Here is a 12,305-nt window from a genome sequence, read left to right on the forward strand (position 1 = left end):
TTCACCCAGAATCACAGATTACAATTTTAAGGAGCATTGTAATTAAACCTTACTAAAGCTACAAAAACATCCACCATTTTGGGATAAGTAATACGCTGCTTCTGATTGGACCGCACGCATGAGAGAAAGCAGGATTACTAAAGAGACACTATTGAAACACTGTCACCTGGCTGTCACAGCAAGTATAAATATAAACATTAGTAACTGATAAAGGACAAATACACATTAAAGCTAAAGAAGTTAAATAACGTTTTACTATTTTCAGAATTTATTAGCAACAGACTCCACCACCTGTAGGAACAATTCCCTTTATCAAAGTGTAGAAAGTTGTCATAACTGTAAGTGAAAATAGTTAAGGGAATTACATTTGAAATAGCAAAACAAAAGCTTGCAATGTAATAAAAAATAATATTTTTTCTTCGCACACAAAATATATTCAAAGGAAAAACCATACAATAACAGTGTAAATCACTTACTTCTCCCACTCCAATAAGTGTTACTTGAAGAAAATTGCTAGACAGTGGCTGGAAGACAGATCCTAACTGCACCAAGTACTTACCTCAGGGAAGGTGCTAGACAGTGGCTCAGGGCAAAATTACTATTCTAACTGTGCCAAGTACCTACATTAGGGAAGGTGCTTGACAGTGGCTGGGTGGCAGATTTACTATTCTAACTCCGCCAAGTACTTACCTCAGGGAAGGGGATGGACAGTGGCTCGGGGGCAGATTTAATATTCTAACTTGGCCATGTTCTTGCCTCAGGGAAGGTGCAGGACAGTGGAAGGGATGGGCGGCAAATGTACTACTCCACCAAGCACTTACCTCAGAAAAGGTGCTGGACAGTGGCTGGGGGCAGATTTACTATTCTAACTGCACCAAGTACTTACATCAGGGAATGTGTTGGACAGTGCTAAGGGGCCAAAATTACTATTCTAACTCGGCCAAATACTTACCTCAAGGAAGTTGCTGGACAGTGACTAGGGGGCAGATTTGCATATTTTCCAACAGTCATCAAACATATTTAAAAACTTTTAGAAACAAACCTGAAATAAACATTTTAAAATCTCATGTTAACATTCCATTCATATATATTTTGTCCTCATTTAGTTGAAAAACAACTCCACGATAAAGAAGAACCAGTGAAAAACCAGCATACGGCAACTGTAAGGGAAACTGTCACAGGAACAAATAATTCCAAAGTTAAATCGCATTGATTTAACATAAATATTCAATTCCACAGGAACTCACTAACCAACATAATTTCTTACAGCAAGTTAACAAGTGTTTCGCCGAATTCATTGTTTAAAATTAAACATTATTTTACCATCTTTAACTCATAACAGAATTTCAAGAACCATGTCAACTGGAGGAACCAAAATCACAAAACAACCTGAAAAAAGAACTCCAACAGAACAGACCAAACCTTCATTACAAAAAATGTAATTACAATTTGTAAAAAAAAACAACTTCTCTTTAAAGTTCAGGAAAAAAAAATCACAGCAAATAAACTGACATTTCAATCAAAACAGACTTTTGAAACTAATAAACATTTTTTTTACAACCATAGTTGTAGCAAAAATTCCAGACAGCTAATGTAGAACCTTTACAAAACATTTTGCTAAAGCATTTTTTTTTCAGAAAATGGAAAATCGAGAAGTTGGTTATGTGATGTCTTACCGAGCAAACTGACTTATATAATGGTTGTCTTTATTGTAATGTGAGATTAACTGAGCCCAGGAGTTAATAGATGTGTGTTGAATATTTCTCACCCCATTGCAAAGGCAGAGCAGTTACCCTTGGTAAAATGATTGAAAGAACCACTGAGAATAACCACTCTGCCTCGGCAATGGAGATTAAGGTTAGCAAAAATGTACAGCATATTCAAATTCTAGCTGCCACCTCCAATGAAGCCTGTCGCTCAGCTTTGAGTGAGATAGTCCAGAATATCTCCAAGCATGTTTTGAATAGTATGCCCACAATCCACAACTGGAGCATAATGATAGAATAAAAAAAACAGGAGAGTAATCCTATGAGAGTAACCCCCAGGACCTACCCAAATATTAACATTCCTCCTGAACGTACTAAAGCCTTCAACCAAGAACCTTTCTTACTATGTGATAATAAAAACTCTTTCAAATGTATAACAAAGTTTTAGTACAGTTCACAATTCAGTTATGCTTGAGAATAGTGAAATTTGGATGATGAATGTAACTTTTAAATCGACACCCCACCCATTTGCCCAAAAACGCACTATTCATGTAAATATAAATATTACTATCATCCCTTTAATTTCTATCTCATGCCTAACAAACATTCCTCAACTAATACTGAATTTTTATCAGGTTTTAAATCCAAAACAACTAACAAAAGTCCTAGGAAAATAATGAACTTCAAAGTACAAATTCTAAATTCTATTAATAAAAATTTCCCAGTTATCCAAATTTAAGGAAACTTTTTTAAACACATACACAGTTGAGGAATACATGACAAGCAGTAAGCTACAATATGAACTTAAGAAACTAACTGCATTGCGTTTTGAACCTCCTGAATGTGTGGATGAATTCTACACCTCAAATATAAAATCAGAATTTCTTACCCATAATGAGGACAAAATGGCACCATTTCCAAATTACTTTGAAGATAAATGGAATGGCCATCTAAGCAGATCGGGTCACAGAAGATAACCATGTGTTCCAATTGAGTGGGGGTACTGTTACTTGACCTGCCTAGAGGCAGGTTCAAAAATGAACAATTCAATAGATGGATGTCATCATTCATTTAACAGCAATATTGGTAAAACACATCCTAACCTATATAATTTCTTTTAAATTTTAAGAAAAAGGCAAAGTTTCCAATTTTCCAAGAAATGAGAATGGCACAATTGGTACCCCCATGTGCACCCCTCACCCCCCCTTCACCCTGGGGGCCCGATACGGGCCCCCAAAGCAAAGACCGTATGCCTTTCCGTGACGGCATTGCCGCCACGGAAAGGCATACCCCACAGCCCATCCTAATATGGCTGGCGGTGTCTGATAGACACCGCCACCATATTAGAGCTTTTCCGCCACGGTCGCAAGCCGACCGTGGCGGAAAAGCGGCGGACGGTGTTTCTGACCGCCGCGGTCCCCCGCCATTGTAATATGGCGGGGGGGAAATTGAGAGCGGAGGGGCACGGATGGCGGACGGATTGCCACCGCCTGCATGGCGGTGGCGATCCGTCCGCCATCCTAATCGGCCCCATGGTGACAGAAGTGCACGCCTATGCTGAGCAATGATAGCTGGTCCCTGGTACTGATTTTATTAGTCTTGGGTGAGCACACATCAGGTGTTGGTTGCAATATAGGATGCAAAACTGACCATCAAGGCGACCAGGTGACAGGTGGAGCAGTCGTCTGTAGTCTACCATGGGGATGAGTGGAGAATGGGAAGATTTACCCGTTGGATGCCAAGATTCCATCTGTGATGGAGTGGAAGGAATCTATTACCCAGACTAAAGTGAGGGTCCTTCTAGGACTCACCGGATATTACCAGAACTTTGGGGTGAACTATGGAAGTATAGTTGTCCCATTGACTGCTTTGACCTAGTTGAGGCAGCTTATGAAAATGATGTGGACTGAGGAGTGTCAAAAAGCATTTGAAGATTGAAGTAGGCACAATGCAGTGGACTCATACTGAAAGCGCCTGAATACAGTCAGCCTTTTCTTTTAATGACGGAAGCCTCTGACAAGAGAGTTGGAGCTGTGTTGGCTCAACTGGATGACAAGTGGGAGAGCGTCTGGTAACATTTATTAGCAGGAGGTTACTGTGCAGCTATTGAGAAAGAGTGCTTTGTCATAGTGTGGCCTGTTAGAAATTGGGTTTCTGGTTGGCAGAGGTATGAACCCTGCCCAAGCAGGAACCACAGGAGTTTACCGGGAGCAAGGACAGCATTGCTGGTGGTGGTCTGTGGGGTGCAAAGAGCGGCATTACGGAGCATGCCCATTGTGAGCGGCATTACTTGCTGTGCGAAGAGACTAACTTGCAGCCGCTTGTGCTGCATCTTTTTGTGACGGACGAGCTTTCAGACCAAACGGGTCTATTCGTGAAAAGCTTGACTTAAAGAGGAGAAAGAGCACTTCCAAGGGCTCAGGACCTGAGAGGCGCCTCCTGGGTACCAGGAGCTCATTGAAGATGGGTCCAGAAGCTTTTGGGAGCCCTTTTATGCCCCTGAGGCTCAGATCAGGAGGCCAGCAAACTAGCTCGTTGAGCCACTCTGTGGTCCTGGGTTCAAGATGATGGTTTCAGGTCCAGTCTTTCTTGCCCAGGCAAGAGGGCAGTAGGTCAGTACCATAAGGCAACAGCTCCTTCAGAGGGGCAGTCCAGCATAGTGACAGTCCTGTCAGCAGCTCAGCAGTCCTTCTTCCTGGCAGAGTATCCACAGGTCCAGAACTGTACTGAAGTGGTGGTGTCAGAGGTCCAGCACTTTTAGCCAGTTGGCGAGACTTGAAAGACATGTCTTTGAAGTGTACAGAGGTCCTGTCCTCCCTTCCTGCCCTGGCTCCAGACGCACTGTGGGGGGAAAAAGTCCTTTGTGTGGAGACAGGACACAGCCTATTCAGGAGTAAGTGAGGCTGGGTCTAGCTCCTCCCTCCCATCTTACCTAGATGACCCATTAGGGCACACCTAAGTTCCCATTGTGTGTCAGCCACCCCATACAAGTAATCAGATGCAGGCAGCAGGCTCCAAATGGCCAAAGTAGAAAAATACTAGCTTTCTTTTCTTTTGGAAAAACAAGAAAAACAGGTTCGGAATGTTTGGTTTGTGCTTCAATTTACTGCTCACATACTAATCAATTGAGTGAGAGGCAGATAGTGCATGCACACATTCCACAAACCACACAGAAAACTGATTTGAGACAGATTTGGAAGCTTCCACCATTGGAGGGTCAGCATAAATGTGGTACTTGCATGGCCTGTGCACAAACAATTGAAGACATTTGTTCCGAGTATAACAAGGTGGCAACATTATTCATTCTCAACTTGCAAACCAAAAGATCTTGTGTATGGTATTGTCTGCAAGTATCAACAACTGTACATAGGACAGACCAACCAGGAAATTTGACAAAGAATTATACCGCATAAATCACGTATAAGAAAAAAATGACCTTCAGCACCACTTGTCAGCCATTTCATTGAAAAAAGCCATTCTGTAGAAGATTTTAAGTGGACTATTTTGGTATCTATAAAACCCGACCCAAGGGGAGGTGATCTTGAATGTAGATTAGAAGCTTATTTAATGCTTCGTTTTGACACAGTAAAAGATGGCTTAAACTAAATGAATGAACCTAAAAATCTGTAACCGAAGTTCTAATGTTGTGTTTGCACTCCAGGTTAAATCTCTGTTAGAATTTCTTGTTATACCAAATGTTTCCAGATCAAGTTTCAAGTTCAAGTTTTTTTTATTTTGCTTGACTAATTAAAGCCATTGCAAATTAATAGAACATATAAAACAGCACAATTAAATATAGTTCCAAAGCATGCCATTAAAAAAATATAATTTGATAAGATTTTTAAAATATTGTTATAAGTCGATATCACATATAAAAGGTTGTTATTTATGATAAAAGTGCTGTCCAATAATTTTGGACAACAGTATCAAAAAGTGACAATATCTTGTAAATTGATTAATAGTGATACACTACTAAATAAAGCCACTAGCAATTCTAATGCACTCATTATAACAAAGATAAAAATTACTGTGCATCAATAAGAAAGTGCTCGTTAGCATAGAGCAAACGTTTTACGCAAGCTCTGTCTAGGCTAACAATTTGCTGTATACATTCAGGTTTTTGTAAATCAATCTTATACAGTGCAACAGATTTTAAAACCTAAACGCAATTGGGGATACACAATATATTCAACCAGTGTTTGGCAGAGTAGCAGTTCTTAGCAGCTTGTCTGTTTTATTTAAAAATTTGACTAAACCACAAATAGCATGAGGATGTGCATTGTTGAGCAAGAAGTCTATTGTTCCCTGAATTGTTTGTGAGCCTTGTCTAATCCATGTTTGACGAATAATTTTCCTACGATTGTCTAATAGGGCTGGACAGATGCAGAGAATGTGAAATATATTCTCCTGAGTTTTACGCCTCGACCATGGTGGTGAACGATCCTATGATGTAAAGTATCCCATTCTTATAAGGCAGTACTTAATTTTGTAGTGCACTGCAAAAGTACCTGTAAGATATTTTTTAACCTTTCTTTCGTTATAACTTTTTAGTATGAGATAAGCATGATTTTGGGTCTTAAGAGTCTGACGGTCTTGCGCCTTTTTTAAGGGTCAATGCTTCGTGCAAAGCAGCAGTCCATGTATTTTGAGTGATTGTCTGGTTTGTTAAGGTTACTTCCTTCCAAATTAAAATTTACAAATCAAATACATCCACATAAAAAAAGAGAGGAACTACAACTCCCAGGATGCATGCAACCAATTTCCGATCTTATTGCAGGAGATTGATGGGAAGAATGCCGACCAATTGTGGAAGCTTTAAATTGGATGTAACTTGTTTAAAAACTGTGAATGACTGTGGAGTTAAAACTCCTGGCTGTCGATTGGAGCTGCTGTGAAACAGGAAGGAATAGTTCTATGAACCCCCTGCCAAGGAGAAAGTAAGTTGCGGCTATGTTGAGGAAATCGGTTGGGATCTCTTTAGTGTTTTTTTTTCTTCTGATATTCCAGCTGCATTTAACACCGCGCTGGCATTGTGCGATAAGAGACATACAGTTTGAAATCGATGATACCATATGTGAATATGTTGTGACTTTTAGCTAAGCACTTTCCAATTAACCTTAACAAATAAGGGTTCATACAGCACAGCCCAATACATTGCAATTCCTTGCACTTTTGAACGAAGGCGACTCAGCTCTTCATTCTATCTAGCCGTGACTTTCCCATTTGTTTAGGAACCAAAATAGAACAAACTAGATGAAGTATTTTTTAGGTCTCGCCTAGCGTTAGCAGTGCGCATGCACTACTCTCGCCATACCAGTGCCTTTTGGAATCGATACGATTCCAGAAGTATACTTGAAGCCCCGCCCCTCTTTCCAATGGCACGCATAATCGTTTATGTTAAATGATGGTGCGTGATTGGAAAGCAGGCCTCTCGGTTACTGCCTTGTTCACTTTTAGGATGGTCCATGTGGACAGGCCGACGCCATCTTTGTTTCTGTCACAGCGCACACTGTCATGCGCTCGTGAAGTCAGCCCTCCCTTCCTCTCTATGCCCACCCCGTGCCTATCTGATCCTCCTCCACAGTCCCTCGCTCTGGCCTGGCACAGCGTACACTGCCATGCGCTCATGAAGTCAGCCCTCCCGGAACCGGCAGCCCCATGCACTACGGCACCAGGACGCCCAGCAGCGAGCCCGCCTTCATGGGCACATGGCAGCCCGGTGAGGCCAACCTGCTCTTCAGGATGTCCCAGCAGGTAAGGCGGGCTGTGTTGCTCGCGGTAGAGGGAAGGTGGGGGTCTGTGTAGGTCTCTGCATGTGAAGCGCTGCGCTGCCCTGCCTGTGCCCGCCGCTGTGCATGCAGGCAAAGTTTGCAAGCCGGCCATCTTTCACCCTTCCTCTCCATGCCCACCCCATTCCTCTCTAATCCTCCTACACAGTCCCTCGCTCCAGCCACTCTCACTCCTTCCTGCAGCTCTCCTGATCTTTTCCCAAAAACTTTTCTCGCTTCCTGTCCGTCCGTCCTCATTCCCTACAAACATTATTTTTCTTTCTACTCCTGACCTCACAATCCTCGACCTGCCCATTGCTCCCACCTGTTTACTCTCAGCATATCCTCTGCCCTAACCTTCTCTACTGCCCATGCGTGCTCGATCTGTCCTCCAATGCTGCCCACGTCGCCATCCCCAAACTGTTAACCAGCTCCGACACTTTTCCCCTTCCCCTCTTACACGCAAAGATGCCCATATCAAATGTCTTGTTCGCTCTGACCGAGAGGAGTCAGCTGCCGCCGGTATTATTGATCACAACAAGACACATTTTCAATTAGATATTTTATGATTTACAGAACTCTTTTAATTTTTTACAAATGTGCGTTATGTTCAAAAAACTTTATGATGTCTCCGTCCCCACCAGTGTTATTATGAAACTGGATTACATTTGTAAGGCTTCCCTTCCTCGTGGCACGCTAGTTGTTGGTGGAGTGAGTTAATAAGCTCGACTCCCCTGGGGTCAGCCAAGATGTTGGAACCCTCTTGGAGCATTAGATAAACTGTTGAAGTCAAGAACTTCAAACATCTGGCATTAACCACAAAGGCTTGTGTTAGAAAACAAACACAAGCGTAATCATCCGCAACAGTAATTTTTATATGAAGTAATTACAAAAATAATCTACAGTCATGCTCCTGGTTATTAATGAAAGTGATAGTCTGCAAAGTATTACAATGCGCCTTCACAAAGCAGACGGGAGAACTCAGTCATTAATGAATAGCCCCGAGGGACGGAGTGACAGAATTCACCCTTTGAAATCTGTTGTCTTAATAGCAATAGAAAACAAGCATTAAAAATGCAATAGGCCTCGCCTTTCATTAAGCTAAAGCCATTTACTTTGCTATGCAATACTATTAGCAAAGCAAATGGCTTTAACTTAATCAAGGGCGAGACCTATTACATTTTCTATGCTTGTTCTAACATGCAAGAAACTACAATGTGCTCTTTAAAATGATCAATCTTTTTTTTTTTAGATTTATTGCTCATTGGAGCCTCCGAATGTAGTTGCCTTGAGCTGGTGAGGGAGGCGGAGAAATAAATCAGAGAGTAAAAGCATGAGGTTTTTTTTTTTACATCAGAACCACATGAACTTTGGTGCGTTAAACATCTATTGCCAGTTATTTCACCCTATACCATTCATATTATTGTAGGCATTTAATTACAAAAGAGAAGTTTTGCTGTCAGCTGTGATAGGCAAGATTTTGATCAACTAATTTGGCCCATTACCATCAATTAAGTGAGATAATTACACTGATTCAAGCTATTAGGGTAGAGTATATAGATTGTTTCTTTTATTTTTTTACATACAAAAGAGGTGTATAGTATTCAAAGTGTTCCCCCCCTTTTTATTTCAGTGACCCCCAGTTCGATGTCCTGATGAGAACCCCCAAATGAATTGGGGTGTGAAACTCGTAGACAAGTTTTAGAATCACCCGAGAGGTCTTCTGCTAGTAGCAATAATTTTGCTTAAGGGAACCTTGGCATATGGACATTTTGATTGATTTAGATTTCAGGTCCCTTGGTAAATAAAGCCTAGTTGAACAAAGTGATTTACCAATAGTCCTGGTGCTTCACTTTACCATTAGTGGGCCCACGCAACTCTGTTGGTAAAAATTTGAAAACTCGGATTTGTTCTGCTGTTTGTTCTTGGCGTAAATCATGTTTTTTTGTATTTTTAATTATATGTAGCACTTTTTTGTGTAACTGTCTAAAAATGCATTTAAAGATGTATGTCATGTTGTCTGTGTTGTTTGTATCTGTTTATTAGACAATTTGACAGTGCATGAGTTAATTGTTCTAATTCATACCGTTGAGGATTAAAAGAAATAAGATTTGATCATATATTTACTTGTGTCAGTATTGGTGTGTTTTTTTGGTGTTTTTCCAGTTTAGAGTGGCCTAGCCTTGCTGACAATAAATGGGCCCAACCCCTTCACTGTGTAATCAGCTTTCTAAAAGTGGCATTTTTAGGATTTTGTATTTAAAATCCGACTTCACCATAAGTTGTGATTTTAAATTGTCCACACACAGCAAGCTTGAAAAGTTTATCTTTCCGCAAATGTGAATTACATTCATAAAGTGTTATAAGGTAATCCCAATGTTATCCTATGGAAGAGATAGGCCAGGGAGTAGTGAAAAATTAATTTAGGAGTTTTCCACTACCAGGACATGTAAAGCTTAACCCTTTAACCGTGGTGAAAATTCCGCCGCGATGCGGGTGAAATAAAAGGTGTCCGTGGTTCGGACGGCCCCCGGCCGTCCTCCACCTCGCCCACCGTAATGTCGGATGGCCCCTGGCCGGTTGACGCATCCAAGGGGTTAAAAGTAAATGTCCTACCTTTTTAAATACATTGCACCCTTCCCTCTGAGTTGCCCAGGGCCTACCTTAGGAGTTACTTATATGTATAAAAGGGAAGGGTTAGGCCTGGCAACAGGTATATTTTACCAGGTCGAACTTGAAGTGTAAAATGCAGCTACATGCTGTGCAATAGCAGGCCTTAGCCATGGTTAGGGGGCTATGTAAGTGGGAGGCACAATGAGTGCTGCAGTCTCAATAGTAGCATTTAATATACAGGCCCTGAGAATATGTAGTACACTTTACTAGGGACTTACATGTAAATTAAAAATGCCAATTGGGGATGAGGCAATACTACAATGTTTAGGGGAGCGAGCACAAGCACTTTAGCACTGGTTAGCAGTGGTAAAGTGCACAGAGTTCTAAAGCCAACTATACAAGGTCATAAAAGTGGAGGAGGTAGGCAGACAGTTGGTGGAGAAGACTGCCCTAAGGCCGTGAGGTCTAACTGGGCCTGCCCTTATTGGGTTGGCACTATGACGTCGATTAGGATGGCGGACGGACTTGCGTCCGTCCACCACCCCCGAGGTGGAGGGACTGTCCATAGGGGCAGCGGCGTTCCCTCCATCAGAATTAGGATGTGACCGCGCGGTGCCTGCCGCTTTGTGCATGCAAATGCAGGGGGGTACCATAGGTACCCCCCATGTGCACCCCTCACCCCCCGACACCCTGGGGGCACGCAGAAGCAAATCTCCACATGCTTTTCCACGGTGGAAAATCCGCCGCGGAAAAGCATGTTTGCACACACATTGTAATTTGGCTGGCGGTGTCTTGCAGACACCGCCACCAAATTGCGGTCAACACCCCGCGGACCAGCGGAGGACGGACCTGCCGTCCGCCGCAGATCCCATCGCCATCATGATCTCGCGGGGGTGTTTTCAGGGTCCGCGGCGGTGAATCCGCATCCTCCGGGCCGGCGGTGGCTTCCACCGGCCCGGAGGATGCCGATTCACCGCAATCATAATCGACCCCTATGTTTGTGATGCAAACGGATTATATGCCATTGAAGTGCTTGAAAGCTATGAAGGGATAGAATCCCAAGATGCTGAAATGGTCTATTTCTCTGCAAGGGTTAGATTTTGGTGTGGTTAACAGACAGATTAAACCACCGGAATGCTGATGGACTTTCCTGCTGGTTTTACTGATTTGACCACCCAACCTTTTCTGTTAGGATGGAAAAGTCTCTCACATGACTCATGTACACCCCTTACCTAAGTGCACAAGTGGCAATAATATCTGGATCCCTGGTGTTGATGATTTTTTTTAGTTACGAGGAGCATGAATCATGCATGTGCGCAATGACTTAGGCCTTTCTCCCAAATTGTGTTCTTGTTGGACCGGAGGTTCACCCTGAAAGCATTGCCCTCATGGTGGTGAAAGGCTACTGCTTTTACTAGGAGTTAAGTAGCAAAAGCCCAGTGGTGGTAACATACCGTGTAGTGATCAGTAGGACTAAACAGGGCTTTTACATGTGCCACTGAAGTGAGGTCCACTTGTGTGAAATTCCGCTGCTGTGTGCTTAACTCACCATTTGCCTATATCAAGTTAGTATGTAGTAATGTGCATTGCATGCATGGTTGCATACATGTGCTAGGTGTATGTGTGCCTGTGAGTGGTACAATACATAAAAGACTATGGGTACCTTTGTGGGAGACCCATGGCTGAAAAGAGGCACATGGGGAAGTAGAGGACTCCCCAGACAGATTTTTGGATTGCTGCATTCTTCTGAACTGGTTGGGACACACACTGGAGGAAGAAGAGCGGGCTCTTCAGTATACTTCAAAGAATGTTCTTTGATTCTTGGGAAAGTCACTTGAAAGGGGCCCTGGGCACATCGTAGGGAGGAGATAAGGCTGATAAAAGAATCATGAAGAGTAGGGCTACGCCCTCCCTTTGATAATCCTCTGATGCACATATCACTGTGGCTGAAATCCAGGTGTGAACCTTTAATCACTTAGGTGGCCAGATTTGGAGTTTCTCCTGCTGCGACCGACTGCCTTCTGGAGAAAGGGCAGCACAGAGGAGAAGATACTTCAAAAATAAGTGCCCCCACTACGTATTTCAAAGACTCAAACATTAAATCACATTTTGAGTCCAGATATGGACTATAAGAAGGGAAGCATGAAGCCCCAAAATTGGCAACTGCCAAGCAGCCTGTCAGGCTGTAGGTTATGGAGGAGAAGCTCTGCAGAACGTC

Source organism: Lissotriton helveticus, chromosome 9 (assembly GCF_964261635.1).
Source record: "Lissotriton helveticus chromosome 9, aLisHel1.1, whole genome shotgun sequence".
Taxonomy (NCBI): domain Eukaryota; kingdom Metazoa; phylum Chordata; class Amphibia; order Caudata; family Salamandridae; genus Lissotriton; species Lissotriton helveticus.